Source organism: Martes martes, assembly GCF_963455335.1.
Source record: "Martes martes genome assembly, chromosome: 2".
NCBI classification, from domain to species: domain Eukaryota; kingdom Metazoa; phylum Chordata; class Mammalia; order Carnivora; family Mustelidae; genus Martes; species Martes martes.
Genome location: NC_137889.1, coordinates 44515058 through 44530672, shown reverse-complemented (window position 1 = coordinate 44530672; position 15615 = coordinate 44515058). Strand labels below are relative to the sequence as shown.

At 41.4% G+C, this 15615-nt stretch overlaps 1 pseudogene across 1 annotated transcript in view; it reads right to left on the bottom strand.

Moving 5' to 3' along the window:
* LOC308338245 (small ribosomal subunit protein uS2-like) overlaps positions 1–15615 on the bottom strand; it is an 81927-nt pseudogene that overhangs the window by 43730 nt on the left and 22582 nt on the right. The window lies entirely within an intron of this gene.

Genomic DNA, 15615 nt, shown 5'->3' with positions numbered 1-15615 from the left:
TATTTCTCCCTTAAACTAAGCCATATATCAATGCAACCTCAGTTAAAAGCTGAGAAGTCTTTTTGGTAGAAATTAACAAGTTCCAAAGAGCTTGGACCAGTAAAATAATTTGAAAAAGAGAATTACATTGGAAGGTTTAAACTTGTTTCAAGACTTACAATAAATGGTAGTAATCAAGACAATGTGGTATTGGTGAAAAATTGACTTCTAGGTGAATAGAATAGAACAGAGTCCAGAAATAGTTGCACATTTGTGGTAAACTGATTTTCAATAAAGGTGCCAATGTATTCAATGAGGAAAGGATAGTCTTTCACAAAGTATGCTGGAAAAACTCCATATGTGCCATGCAAAAAAATTAAATATTAACCCTCAAATCACACCATATGCCCAAATTAAAAGATTTCAGTATATATATTCAAATAGTCCCACCCAGAAATGAAGATATGTGTGTGTATACAGATATGTATAGATATGTATATATCTATAGATATCTGTATATCTATATATGTAATATCTATAGATATATATTCAAATAATCCCACTCCACAAATGAAGATATGTAATGGCCCCAGAGCACATAAAAAGATTCAATTTTATTAGCCATTAGATTAATGCGAACTAAAACTTCAGCAAGATACTGTTACACACACACCCTAGTATGGCTTGAGTAGAGCTCTCCCATCCTTGCTTTTGTTGTACAAAAGCACAAACACTATGGAAAACTGCCTGACAGTTTCTTTAAAGTTAAACATACACTTTCCATACACTATGGATCCAGCAATTCTACCTCTAGATATTTATGCAAGATAAAAGAAAATATATGCCCACGACAAAAGGAATTGCACCCACGTTTATAGCAGATTTGCTATCAATAGCCCCAACTTATCCAGTACTCAAATGTCTATGAAGAGATGGCAGAGTAAACAAATCGTGGTACATCCGCACAACGGAATCCTTACAATGAGGGTAAAAAAGAATAAACCACTGAAACTAGCAACAACAAGGATGAATAGCAAAAAAAAATTTTTTTTTGAAATTTTTTTACTAAGTAATATATTTTGAAATAATCTGAGATTTAACAGAAAACTTGTCAAAAAATAGCGTTCACACTCCCGTCACCAGATTCCCCAATCACCATATTGCCACACGGGCTCTCGCCCACCACCCCACATTGTACACACAGGCACTAACATGTAATCTTTTTTTTTAAATTATGAGCTTGTTACATCATGCTCACCAAAATTCATTAAAATGAATAGAACCCTTTTTCATTCAGTCTCCTCTGAGGCTCGTAACCTGTGAAGCAGTAGGAAGAACAGGGAAATGGGTCACCATCTTCCAGATGAGGAGAGTGGCTCAGGGAGGACCAGTGTCTTGATCAGGCTGCAGGGCTGGGGATGTAAGCCCCTCCTTCTCCTCAAGGCCTCTCTTTAGACCTCCTCCCAGAGTCCACACAGAGTATAGCTCTTCTGCCCTCTGCAGAGAACCCATGCCTGAATCAAATATACTGTTTGATTCGATTTATATGAAATAGTAGAAAGAGCGATCTAATCAGCGGCTGTGTGGGTCAGGGATGAAACAGGAATTGATTGTAAATAGGGATGAGGGAACTCTTGGTGGGGGGAGCATGTGGATGGAACTGCTCTGTATTTTTGTTGTACTAGTGGATACATGGGTGTATGCAAATATACATTTGTCAAAACACATCTAGTAGTACATTTAGAATGAGTGCATTTAAGTTATGTAAATTATACCTCAGTAAAGTTAATTACCAAAAAAAAAAAAAAACCAAAACAAAAAAACCCCAAGATCCTTACTATGGCCCAAATGGCCCAACACAACCTGGCCTGACGGTTACCTCTCTGATCTCCTCTTCTGCTATCCCCTCAGCCTCCGGCACCTGCCATTCCCTGCCTGGAATGCTCTTTATGCAGGTGTTCCCATAATCGGATCCCTTGTGTTCTCCAATTATTTGCTCAAAATGTCACCTGTTTAGAAAGGTATTCTAAGACCACACTAATTTCAAACCCCACCCCCGTGCTTCCTATTCCCCTTTCCTGCTTTAGTTTTTCTCCTTAACTCTTCATCACTGCTTTGTTTTGTTTATTGTTTTATCCCATGGAGAATTTGAGTGTTTCAAACTCAAGAACTTACACTCCATGAGGGCAGATACTGTTCTGTTCTGTTCACTGCTATATCCGTAGTACCTGAAACAGTACCCAGCTCTGGCTTAGATGCCCAGCTATCCCCTAAAGATTCCCATTAAATAAGTTTAACTCTGTAAGTGCTCAGAGAGAGACTGCATTTTCCAGTACGCTTCTTCTAGGTGGGATGTAGGACAATTCTTGACAAGGGGTGGTAATAGAGATGATACGTGTCACTTCTAGGTGGAATTGGTTAAGAAGTGGGTGGAGTATGCCTTTGTCTCCTCTTTTCCTTAATCACCAGCTAGAAATGAAGAAGTCTGAAAACCTAGTGGGTAGTGGAACGACAAGATGGAAAAAGCCTGGATTTCTGAATCACCACATGGAAGGCCACCTGCTGAACAACATTTCAGACTTTGGAGCAAAAAATTAACTTCAATTGTTTTAAGCTATAAAATTCATTTACTACAGTTACTATTGTAGTAACAGTAACTGTAGTTATTTTAATGTAGACAATTAGAAAAGAATAACTGTGGTTATTCTAACTAATCATAGGCACAAATTTGATGCTCCATAAGTACTTGTTTGATGAGCTAATAGATGTCATTAATGAACAATACATCAGTTTGTACTAAGCATGCAGTCTGGTATCACACCATATGAAAAACACCATAAAGCATGCTAATGATACAGTACCCACTGATGACTGTATCTGGAAGAACAATTAGCAATTTCATAAATTAAGCTGTGTTTGGTGAAAAATAATCACATGTTAGCTTAACTAAAACTTTGTGCCTTGGTTATAATTGTTAATACACTAACTTGCAGCCTGATACTGAGATACAGTAAAAGTAAAATATAATAATGATAACTGTTCTGCTTCCACTATTCATAGATCCCATTGCCATAAAGCAAAGAAGACACCCTATTTAAAGCCCCAAGATTCTATATGAGATGGAAATGTAACAGAATCCCCATATTCTAAATGTTTGTGGTGAGAGTGGGGAGTTATATGGATTCAATCACCTCTCATTTTAGGATATACCCTAAGATATACTAGGAGCTGCCAAATTTGAAAGGACCTCCTGCCTCCACCCCAGCACACTTTGGCATTGAAATTATTTTGTTCAGTGATGGCCATCAAGTCAAGTTTCAGGACTTTGGGATACAAAGATTAGTCAAGGTGATTTTACTGTTCCTTCATTCCCATTTGAAGAAAAAGATAACCAATACACAGATAATATTTACACTGCATCTAATCCTTGCTGAAATTGAGATTCTTTTAAGTCACATCAACTGAAGTTAATGTATTTCAAATAAATACGTTCACATTCCAAAACCAAGATTCCTGGAACTGATGTAACATCAACTGGTGTCAAAAGGGATAGACATCTGGAGCCCAATTCTTACCTTCCCTGCACAAAAGCTGCAGGCCTGAGGTAATGACCAACTACCAGCTCTTTTATCCTGCTTGAGGCACAGACTTTTCTCTATTCTTCAACAGAAACATTCAAAAGGAAGTGAGAATAATCTGGACAGAAGACTTCTGCCAGGAAATTTGCAAACCTAGCATGTTCTTTTTCCTTGTGTCTTTTTCACATATATTCAAATAGAGTTAAATGATGGAGACTTCGTGTCTGGGAAATTCCTGAGATTGTTGACAAAATAACAATACATAAAATTCTCTGATGTGTGAAATTCTTCTAAGTCTTTCCTCAATCAATAAAATTTACTGCCATTTGTGAGGTTTGCAGTTTTGTTTGTTTGTTTGTTTGTTTTTCTTAACTTTACTCTGCCCTTTTCAGGGACAGGTAAGGTTGATAATGCTTGGGGAGACTGTATCTGGCTGCATCATGATGCTGTTTGAGGGACTGCCCATCAGTGAACATATCTCATGGCCTTGGAGAAAGACTCTGAGCTCTTGGCTCAGATATATTCATCAAATACTCCTTTCAGAGCTGCTGTGGGTATAAGTGACAGGATGTGGCCAAAAATCCAAACTGTGCAGTTGTGCTCTGGCAAGCATGCAATGTGCCATAAAACTCAAAACAATTTAAATAAAATTTCTACATTAGTGCCAAAATATGTTTATATACACACATATATATGTGTATATATATGTATGTATATACATTTCATTAAGATCAATGGAGCCCTTTATATATATGTATGTATATGCATATATATACATATATATGTGTGTGTGTATATGTATGTATATATGTATGTATATACATATATATGTGTGTGTGTGTATATATGTGTATATATATAAAGGGCTCCATTGATCTTTGTGTGTGTGTGTGTTTCAGTAAAACTTTATTTTTTTAAATTTATTTATTTATTATTATTATTTTTAAATAAACATATAACGTATTTTTATCCCCAGGAGTACAGGTCTGTGAATCACCAGGTTTACACACTTCACAGCACTCACCATAGCACATACCCTCCCCAATGTCCATAACCCCGCCTCCCTCTCCTACCCCCCTCCCCCAAGCAACCCTCAGTTTGTTTTGTGAGATTAAGAGTCACTTATGGTTTGTCTCCCTCCTGATCCCATCTTGTTTCATTTATTCTTCTCCTACCCCTCTAACCCCCCATGTTGCATCTCCACTTCCTCCTATCAGGGAGATCATGTGATAGTTGTCTTTCTCCGATTGGCTCATTTCACTAACCATGATATGGGCTCCATTGATCTTAATGAAATCAACTTGAAAAAAGAAGAGAAAAGAGTCTGTAGATACCATATCATTCCCATGAGAAAAAAAATTATTAATTAATGGTAGCTGTCAGGGGGTTGATGCCTATAATTTTTTTTAAGGTTTTCCCTTAAAATGAAGTTGTATTAGAAAATTTTGAGGTCAGGGACAGTATTTCATAACGCTTATGCTTTTCTGTAGAGCCTAGATTAGTATTAGAAATAGCAGATGCTTGCTAAATATAACTGAGCGGATGCACTCACATTTATGACTATTCATGTTAAACAGTAACCGCCTAACGTCCACGGCTTGGGAGAATTCACCCATTCATTAGTGATGCTTTGGTGTACATTTTCTTCTAATTATATATTAATTAAGATCTTTGGCCCTGGTGAGAGGTGTCAGGGCATGAAAATATCTGTCAAGTCTGCTTCCTGGGGTGATGTATAAGGTGTGGATGCCTCCAGCCCTACATGGGACACAAGCAGCATTCGTTCACTTAATACCCATAACAAAGGTGTAAATCCTTCCTTAGTCAAAAGCCTTCAAAATGAAGCCACAACTTGTGAATTTCTAATAATTGTGTTTATGAAGGTGTCATTGGTGATATGTCACCAAGTTCTTACTAACTTGCAGATAGAAATAAAGTCACAAAAAACCCAATAACTTGGAGTTCCTACTCCCCCACTTCACCCCATCCCCAAGAATTTCTGGAGGACCCAAATGGAAATTCACCCTTGCTCAGAGACTTGTATGACGGGAAGAGTCCCCAAGAGTGTCCTCCTCTCTGAGAGAAGCCCTTCTCAGGGAAACCACTAAAGAGCTTCATCACTGCCACAGCTGAGAGCCTTTCCCTGACTCCACGCTCCACTTTGCCCTTCTTTTCCCTCTGAGACAGCTTCCAAATCTCTCCTGAAAATGTACTCCTTTGCTTCTTGCTCTAAGCCTTCCCTTCCCAGGGCAGGAAGTCGGTGTGATGTTTTCTCTCCTCTGCCATCTAGACAACTCCTCTCACCTCCTTCAAACAAAACAAAAGTTCTGTGGTTGATGCAGGCCAGGGAGGGATCGAGAGTCATTCCCAACCCAGGGGCATGTGATTACAGGTGCAAATGGAACGCATGTCTACAAGTGGCGACAGCCAGGCACCATCAGAAAAGTCCTAACCTCAGGATCCTAGACTCACCAATTGTCACTGCCCAGAGAAACCCAAGAGGCAGATTAATCACTTTGCACACGTGCCACCACGACATCCAATCTCCTGGTCATTGCTGAGAAGATAAAGGAAGCATCCTATCCTCTGGGACTGGCTGACTCCTTTTCTTCTTGTGACCACCTCAGCCACCTGTGACTCAGGAGAGAGGAGAAACCTCTTCCTTTAGTTCGATTCCTGAATCCTGCATGTCTATTCCTCAAGGATCTGTAACATTGTATTTGCATTCTGCTGTGGTCCTGTGTCCTCTCAGCCCCATCTCCCAACACCTTCCTCTGGCCCACAACCCTCCCCTCCTTCCCTGGGTCTATTTCCCATAGAGAAAATATGGAAGAGGCTCTGGAAGAGGCTCCCTTCTAGGTCTTTCTACCTGCTGTCATCTCCATGGCTCTTTTCTACTAACTCCAGCCAGAAAGGCTCCATTTCTCTCTGTCTCACTAGTTTCACAAGTACAGTTAGTCCTCTTCTTCTTATTTACTAGAAACACTCAATAAATCCTCAATGCTTCAAATAAATACCAGGTGCTAAACACCCTTTACAACCAGCATCCTTTTATAAGGCCAAACCTCTAGGTAGAATAAAGTGTTTGTTGCTCCCCATTACTCTCACTTCTGCCACCTTTCTGTCTTATCACTATGGTTCTATTAGATTTTGGCAGCTTAAGGGTCCCTCTGCTGCTTCTTTTGCAGATTAAGAGGATGACTTTGAAGCAGGACATTTGACCAGAATTCTCACATTCTGCTTGTGTAATTAAACACTGCTTTAAGGAGGAGGACGAGTTCCTATGCATGTGCACACGCGCACGCACGCGCACACACACACACACACACACACACACACCTGCCTCACAAAGCCAAGTGTCAGCAGCAGCTAATGCTTCCCTGAGCTGGGCTGACCTCCCAAGTGGGAGGCAACCATCTCTCATCCCCAACACTTCCAGTTCATTAATATCTGCTCATGCCAAGTGACAGGAAGGAGAGACTAGAAAGAAGCACTTCCCTCAGAGTTTTGATGTGGGAATATTTTCCTGTCCTGATGCTCATGTCCCTAACCTGCATAAGGAAGAAAACAGGTAACATTAGGTTCTTTTAAGCAATATCTGGGATATTTTTCACTTGATACTTTTGATACACATTTGATACACATTCTAACCTTGAACTTTTTTTTTTTTCCAAAAAACTAAACTCTAGCTAGCAACATTTTCAGAGACACACTAATACATGACAGTTACAAAGGAGGGACTCAGAACCTAGCACCAAGGTGCCCATAATCTCTGTCCAGAACTCTTTCCAAGATAGCACACAACTAGGACAGGCAACCCTCAGGCTAGTGACTAACTTGCCACCTCTCTGTCTTAGTTGTTTAGAAACTGGGGGAAACTGGCCACTGACATGTACAATAGAGGCTCTATTCAAGCAACTCTGATTGATGAAAAACCACATGGAAAAAGAAAATGGTGACTAGGGAGGAGTTATCTGTCTTACACAAGGATGATCTGTAAAATGATTCACCATAGAATGACGTTAAGCAATAAACATTTCCATTACATTAAAATATGATCCTCTTTACCCAAATTCAAACATTATACAAATTTTTAAGAACATGTTATTACATGCGTAAATACAGAGCTACCTAAATAATGCCCAAAGAGCATCCTGGGAGTAAGTTCAGTTTTATAACCAAAAGTGAATTTTCATCTGTAAAAGGTGCCCCCAAACATTCAAAGGGTCTTAACCCAACTTAAATTGATAGTTCCTTATAAAAAATAGAACTTTCACTTATAAATAACTCAGATGAACTCCAGTGTCATTCTCCCCCTTTGGAGTCAGAAGACACTCCAAAAACAGGTTCAAGATCAACCTGAACTCCATGAATGGAGTCGGGAGCAGGCCCCAGCACCCAAAGGGAAGTGTTCATTCCAGACTGAATTTTGACCCCATCCCCCTCAACCTCCCTTGTGGGACACCATTTGTCAAAACAAGATGGTGCCAGAGGTCCATAGCCGGCAGGAGGGCCATGCCTCTCTGGGAAAAGTCAAGATGGGCAGTGTCAAAATCTCCAGTGCAATGTTTCCTGCCCTGAGCTGAGTGAGGGCAGAAGACTGAGGGGCCAGCAGAGAGCACCCCCTACATGCTGAGAATCCACACACACTCCCTTCTCTGAGTCCCTAAAGCCATGGAAAAATCCTGGGCCTGACACAGGAGTGTACAGAGCAATTTCTCATTCTATTGCCACCTCTTGGGGGCAATGTCACTCCCTTTTCTCCCTGCCATCGCTGAAGTCCTGACACCCACAGAACAAGACTGGCCTGGGAGTCTGTGTGTCTCCCTGGGCCACCTAAGGAATCCCTGGGTTCTTGGTTTGGGGGTGATGGTCCTCCCATAGCCAGGCCTTCGCCTGCTCCTGTGCTGCCTCCACCAGCCTTGAGGGGGCATTGGATTTAATTGTCTATTTCTCCCAGCTTTCTCCCGCTGCAGCAGCAGCTTCTTAGCAGTCTCAGTCCAGAAGAAGTCTTTTCATTACGGCTCACAGCTGAGATCCTCGGGTTAAAAGAAATTACTCATGAAAGGGCAGCCTGGGGTAGAAAGCAACAGATCAGAAGAAAGCCAGGTTTCCAAGGGAGAGGGACTTCAAGGGTTTATTGACATGGGGGAGATCACAGCTCTGGCTTCAGGCCCGGCTGCTGACATTTGTGATAGATTTAGGCACTGCAGTTTGGCTTGGAATTATTTTTTAACTCAAGCTAAGAGGTCGGAGTGAGGTGCTCTGATCTGCTTGTGATGGTCTTGCTGATGCCCGGGAAGAATTAAGAGAGAAGAATGAGAACTGTTTCCTCTCCCCTCTTCCCTCATACCTTCTTGGCCCTTCTCCCTCCCTCTCTCCTCCTCCATTCTTATCCCTTCTTGTAACTTGGGTTCTTGTCCCTCTTCTGATCCTTCGGTTCTTCCCTCCTCTTGCCCCTCACAAGTTTTCTGGAGTGACCCCAAGAAAGCAGCAGAGCAGAGCCACTCAGAGGTGGAAGACCAAGGTGGCCAGGGTCTGGGATGAGCCCTCAGACCTGGCTTGCCTGTTAGCCCCTGGTGCCCTGCCCAGCACCCAGCCTCAGGCACAGAGAGCTCCACACAAGAGACAGATGGACCCTTATTGCCTCATTTATACGATGCTTCTTACTTTTTTTTAGTCTTCCCTAAAGTTTCTGTATCTTTAGAACTTCATAGACAACCACCTACCCCAAGTAAATCACTAAAGATGTCAATGATTCCATTTAACAGAGGAACCTACAGACCTTAGGAAATATTCACAGAGCCAGACTTTCAAGAAGGAGAGCCAGTCACGGTGTTGGATCTGGTCTGTCTGATGTTGCAAGTCTGAAGTCAGAGGCTAGAGTGGAGGAGACTACCACTGCCCCTCACTTTCCAGGGGAGGGTGCTGGGGCTCAGAAAGGGGCAGTGACTTCCCCAAGGTCCCATAATGATTCTAAGACAGATTCTAAGAAAGGAACACACATGATTTTTCTATTTCTTACTACTCTTTAAGCAATGGAGGGACTTCACTATTGGCCAAAATATTAAAAAAAAAAAGCTTGTACTAATTGAGCAACTGCTAATGGCGGGCATTGGGGTATGTGTATGTAGGGACATCAAATGTTCCATCCTATCTCCTACTCGCTGTGCTGTGAGTTATATTTTACTATCATTTTTTAATATCTGAAGCTCAAGGCTATTAAGTAACTTGTCTAAGATCTCAAAGCTAATGGGCAGAGAGCTGGGACTCAACCCCAGTTCTGTCTGTCTCTACTACAATTTTCTCCAAGCTCATAGGACTGGGGACAGCGCTGACTGCTGTCCATACAAGGGATGTTTCAAAAGAACGTTTGTCTCTCAGATCAAACCGTTCACCCTTGACAAAAGCCAGGCATATTTGTATTTAGAACCCAAAACACTTGCTGACTAGAGAATGTCAGCTAACTCCAAGCAAGTTCAAACTCCCAAATCTTGCTCCCTGTCCCAAGAAGGAGGCATCAAATGGGCCAGGTTGAATGTTTTCTAGCCAAGCTGCTAGTGAAAGTATCTTTTCAGTCTGTGTTTTGACACTTCTCAGTGGAATGATTTATGGGATGATAGAAAAAGATTTTTTTTTCCTCTAGTGGATCCTGAGAATTTGGTAAGGCCTGCTGGAGATGTTATTCCAACAGATTTTTCACACACTGCACTGGCATTCCGTGCTACGTGCCCTACTATGAATTGCCCAAGTGTATTGCTCTTCCTCCTCTGTCAGGGAAAGGGACCTGGGACAGGACCACAAGCTATATCCAAGGAGGGTTTCCCTCTGCCCTGGGCCCCTGTCTGAAAGTCAGCCTCCTCTCAACAAGTTCAGCTACTGAATAACTATTTAATAAGCCATAGAGAAAGTTGCTGGAGGGGACAGAGATGGGGGTGGGGTAACTGGGTGATGGGCATTAAGGAGGGCACTTGATGTAATGAGCACTGGGTGTTCTATACAATTGATGAATCACTAAATTCTACCCCTGAAACTAATAACACAGTATATGTTAACTAAACTGAAAATAAATAAAAAATTAAAAAAAAAAAAAGAGAGAAAGTGGTGACCATGCAGGAAAGAAAAAAAAAGTTTTTGTTTTTGTTTGTTTTGTTTGTGGGGGTTTTTTGCATCTTCTCCTTCCTTCTCATTTCCCAAATTTTATATATAAATTTTCCCCCAAATTTTATATGCATCAGAATCTCCTGGAAAATTCGTTTTCTGGATCCTTCCCCCCCCAATTATTTAATTTGGTAGGTCTGAAGTGAGACCAGAAACCAGCACTTTCATAAATGTTCCATTTAATTCTGATCATGTGTCTGAGGAGCCAGTTTAAAGACCTACCCCCTTGCACTTGGCATAGGAGGCCTGGGTTCTGCTGTGTGCAGAAGTAGCAGTGGAGAGTGCACTGGCCTTCTGTTAGGCGTCCTGAGTCTCCACTCCAGGAAGGAGAGAAACTCAGAGAAAAGAAAGACGGGCCTCTTTTGATGAGTTGTTTGTTTTTCCTCTCAGGGTCTTAGTGTCCTCATCTGTGCAATTCATGATGAACTGAGTATCTCTCAGTCCCTTCTAGCTCCATCAGACCAGAGCCTGGGCACCCGCATTCCACTCTAGAGAGCCACGGTAGTCATCTGGAGCTAGAGGCATTATGGATAAGCCAGGTTAGGTTAGAGAATGATTTTATGTGACAAGTGCTTTACATTCATGACCTCATCCAATCTCACAACCCTACACAGCAGTGCTGTGGGTGGAATGTTTGTGTCTCCCTAAAATCCATATATTTAAGCCCTGACCCCACTGTGATGGTATTTAGAGGTGAAAAATTTGGGAGGTAATTAGGTCATGAGATGGACCCCTGATGGGACTGGTGCTTAGTAAGAAGAGACATCAGAAAGGTGATCTTTCTTTCTCCACTTTGTGAGGACACAGCAATAAGGTAGCTGTTTGCAAACTGAAAAGTGTGCTCTCACCAGACATTGGTCTTGCTATTATGTCAGTATTGGACTTCCTAGCCCTCAGACTCTGCTAAATAAGTTTCTGTTGTTTAAGTCACCCAGCCTGTGGTATTGTGAGAAAATAAAAAAATATATATATAAATATACACATATCTGACCCCAGTTCCTGGCACAGAGCTCACAAAACCCTTGTAATGTTCTAAATGATGAGAGCATTAGGGGCATATTCTATTCTAACATGTGCTTTTCGACTCTGGTTCCTGACACAGAGTTTCTGGATCCCTTGGATTTCCTGGTAGTGTCTTTTGTTCTGGGTGGGCTACTGGATGGGGCTGCTCACCAGAAAGAAGTGTTTTACATATGAGAAAACTAAAACTCAAGGAACTTGCCCAAAGTCATACAGCTAGTAAGTGACAAAGCTAGAAATGAAAAATGGGTTTGATTTTTCAGGGCAAACATTCCTTTGTACAGCTATTCTTTCATTTATACCTTCAAAAATATTTACTGCACATCTACTATGGGCCAGATGCCATTTTAGGCTTTGAAATGAGTAGTATTGAATATGATAAATTCCTTGCTCCAATAGAACTTAACTCCTTGTGCGGGAAGATGATCATAAAGAAGTAACATAATTAGACAATGGCAGATAGTAACAAAGACTATGACGAAAATAAAATGCTTTCAATGTGGGTGACATTTACTCTGAAATCTAAATGGCAATGAGGGAAGAATACACCATGGAGAGAGAACAGACAGTACGAGAACCCTAAATCAGGATCCTATGTGTTCACAGGGGCAAAACAGACCACTGCTGTTGGAGCAAAGCAAGCGAGGGAAAGACAGCAAAGAAACGAGGTGGGAGCTGTGGGAAAGGACCAGTGTGCACACAGGCTCATAAGCTGGGGTCTTAGTCTGTGTGTGATGGGGAGCCAGCAAGCAGTTGGGGAACAGGGAATGATAACATTGAACTTATCTCTAAAAATCTCAGTCTGGCTTCCGTTTGGAAGACGCTTACCGAGGAACAAAACAGAATTCAGGAAACAGGCTAGGAGGCCAGAGAAGTAGTGCAGGCAAAAGAAGCACATGTGATCTGAGAAGTGATAACTTTCTGCTGTGTGGACCATCTACACCCAAAATTGCTCAGCCCATCTCCTTTGCACAGGTATACGCTAGGTCGGCCATTTTCAGAGTGTAGCCCAAGAACCCCTGAACATCACCTAGACTCTTTTGGGGTCCCCGTAAGGTCATTCTTTTTCCAAATACATATCTGTGTGAGGCTGGGTTTTCTCCATATACTTCAACCAAAACATCATATCGCGACAGATTGCCTGTGGAAGCAGACATGAGAATCTAGCTGTCTTCCGTGCAGCCAGACATTACAGAGATTTGCAGAAATGTAAAACAAAACCACTCTTCTTGCTGTATTTATTGTTTGTTTTGGAAAATAATTTTTCATCAAAAGTGCGCTATTTATGTTAACATGCAAGCAATTTACTGTTGCTATTCTTAAATGAATTAATAAATTGATTCCATTTCCTCCACTTAAATTTCTAATATAATAAATACAGAGATAACCAGCATAAATAAAAGTCTTTTAGGTCTCTAAGAACTTCTAAGATTGTAAAGAGGTCTTGAGACTTTAGAAACACTCTCTCAATTACTTAAATGATCCTGGACCAGGAAGAGGGGTGGCCTGGGCATCAACAGTCAGCTCCTTTGAGAGAGTCCTCTGGGCACTCCTGGAGCTCTTCCCTGATTGGTCATCAATCACATCAAGAAGTCTCCTCTTCAGCCAGGTTGGGGCTGCTCAACCTCCAGCTGCATGGGTGGAATGTCTGTAGTGCTGCTGAAGTGTGTGGAGGGGAACAGAGCAGCTAGCTTGGCTGAGGGAGATGATCTGTGCCCACCCCTCTCACTGCAAGACTGGCATACATTCAGCCACATGGCTCAGCAAGCGAGGAAAAGGATCACTGCCTTCTTCTATAAGGTGCCCCCATGCCCTGCACAAGGGCCGTCTGCACTGCCAGATGATAATGAACCCTCTGGGCATTTGTTACCACTTAAACATTTCCGAGGTACATGCTGCGCATGTAATTGCTGTGCTGGGGGAGGCAAGGGGCCGAATGCTAAGTGCAGCTGGATGCAGCAGGGAGTAGCCAGGCTCCAGAGATCACTCCATTGCTATCCTTATCTGGGAGATTTACAAGAGGTAGGGCTTCTGAGGATGCTATGTGCTCTCTGCATATGGCTTCTGATTTGGCCAGAGTTGGGGGCAGAAGCTGGGGAGTCAGAAGGTAAAAAGAAGTCCACATTGCCAAGTCATCCTTCAGAAGCTCAGTCCAGATTTCTGAACTAAGAAACAAAATCCTGAAATGATAGAGCCAGATGACCCTGGGAAGCATCCTATCCAGCCTTTGCCAAAATGTTTTCCTCATATCATCAATCCGCCCAGATGCTCCATGAAAAGAAAAACAAAATTCTGTGTTCACAGAAGTTTATAAAAGGAAAGTATATCCATTCTCCAGTTGGAGGCTCTCCGTGAACATTAACAGAGTACTATCACTAAGAAATGCTGCAGTGAGGAAACTGGCTTAGCTTTATTCTGATACAAACACTCCCAGTAAGAAAATACTTGATTAGGTCACATAACAAAATTCACAATTAAAACCCAGGCCCCTTTCTGAAGAAGACATACAGATGGGCAACAGACACATGAAAAGATGCACAACATCACTGATCATCAGGCAAATGCAAATCAAAACCACAGTGAGATATCACCTTACACCTGTCAGATTGGTTACAGTCAAAAAGACAAGAAATAACAAGTGTTGGCAAGGATGTGAAGAAAAAGGAACCCTGGTGTGCTTTTGGTGGGAATGTAAATTGGTGTAGCCACTGTGGAAAACAGTACACAAGCTTCTCAAAAAATTAAAAATAGAAATACCGTAAGATTCAGTAATTCCACTACTATTTACCCTCCCCCCGAAAAAGAGAAAAACCCAAAGTACTAATTTGAAAATATCTATGTACCTCTATGTTTATGGCAGCATTATTTACAATAGCCAAGATATGGAGGGAACCAAAGTGTCCATCAACAGCTAAATGGGTAAAGATATAATATACACACACACACATACACACACACACACCCCACTGGACTATTTTCAGCCATAAAAAAGAAGGAGATCTTGCTGTTTGCAACAACATGGATGGACCTGAAGGGTATTATGCTAAGTGAAATAAGTCAGATAGAGAAAAACAAATACTGTATGATTTTACTTATATGTGAAATCTAAAAAACAAACAAACAAACAAACAAACAAACAAAGGCAGAAACAGACCCGTAAGTACAGAGAACAAACTATTGGTTGTCAGAGGGGAAGGGGTTGGAGACATGGCCAAAATGGATGAAGGGAGGTGGGAAATACAGGCTTCTAGTCATGGAACGAGTAAGTCACAGAGATAAAAGGTGCAACATAGGCAATATAGTCAATGGTATTACCATAGTTCTGTATGGTGACAGACGGAGATCGTAACGTAACATTTAGACTTGTCGAATCACAATATTATACAGCTGAAACTAATGTAACACTGTGTGTCAACCATACTTCAATTAAAAAAATAAACATTAAAGAAGAAAACATGTCTGTTGACTCCCAGCTAAGCACCATGATAAGCAGATTTTTCAAGGCCTTCTACCACTGAGTTAAAGACAGAAGTCAACGTTAAACTACCAGCTTAGATCATGACAATATTCCAGTACCTGTGGTACACGAGGGAGAGAGGAGTGAGTGGAAGGAACTGGGAAGGGTGTGAGTGGAGAAAAGTTCTACCTGCACCACAGTCCTCTAGCCTAAGTTTGTAATTGCATATAGATATAAGCAAAGTTCATTTCTAAGGACATCATTTGAGAGTCTTTCACCAACACTTAGTCATCAAAAACAGGCTGGAAGAGAAGATTTGATTATGTTGTGAATTAGAGTTTTACAAATATGCATTTAATTTAGAATTAATGGGATGCATTTTTTGCGAGTTAATTGAAAAAAATGATTATTAAACACAAA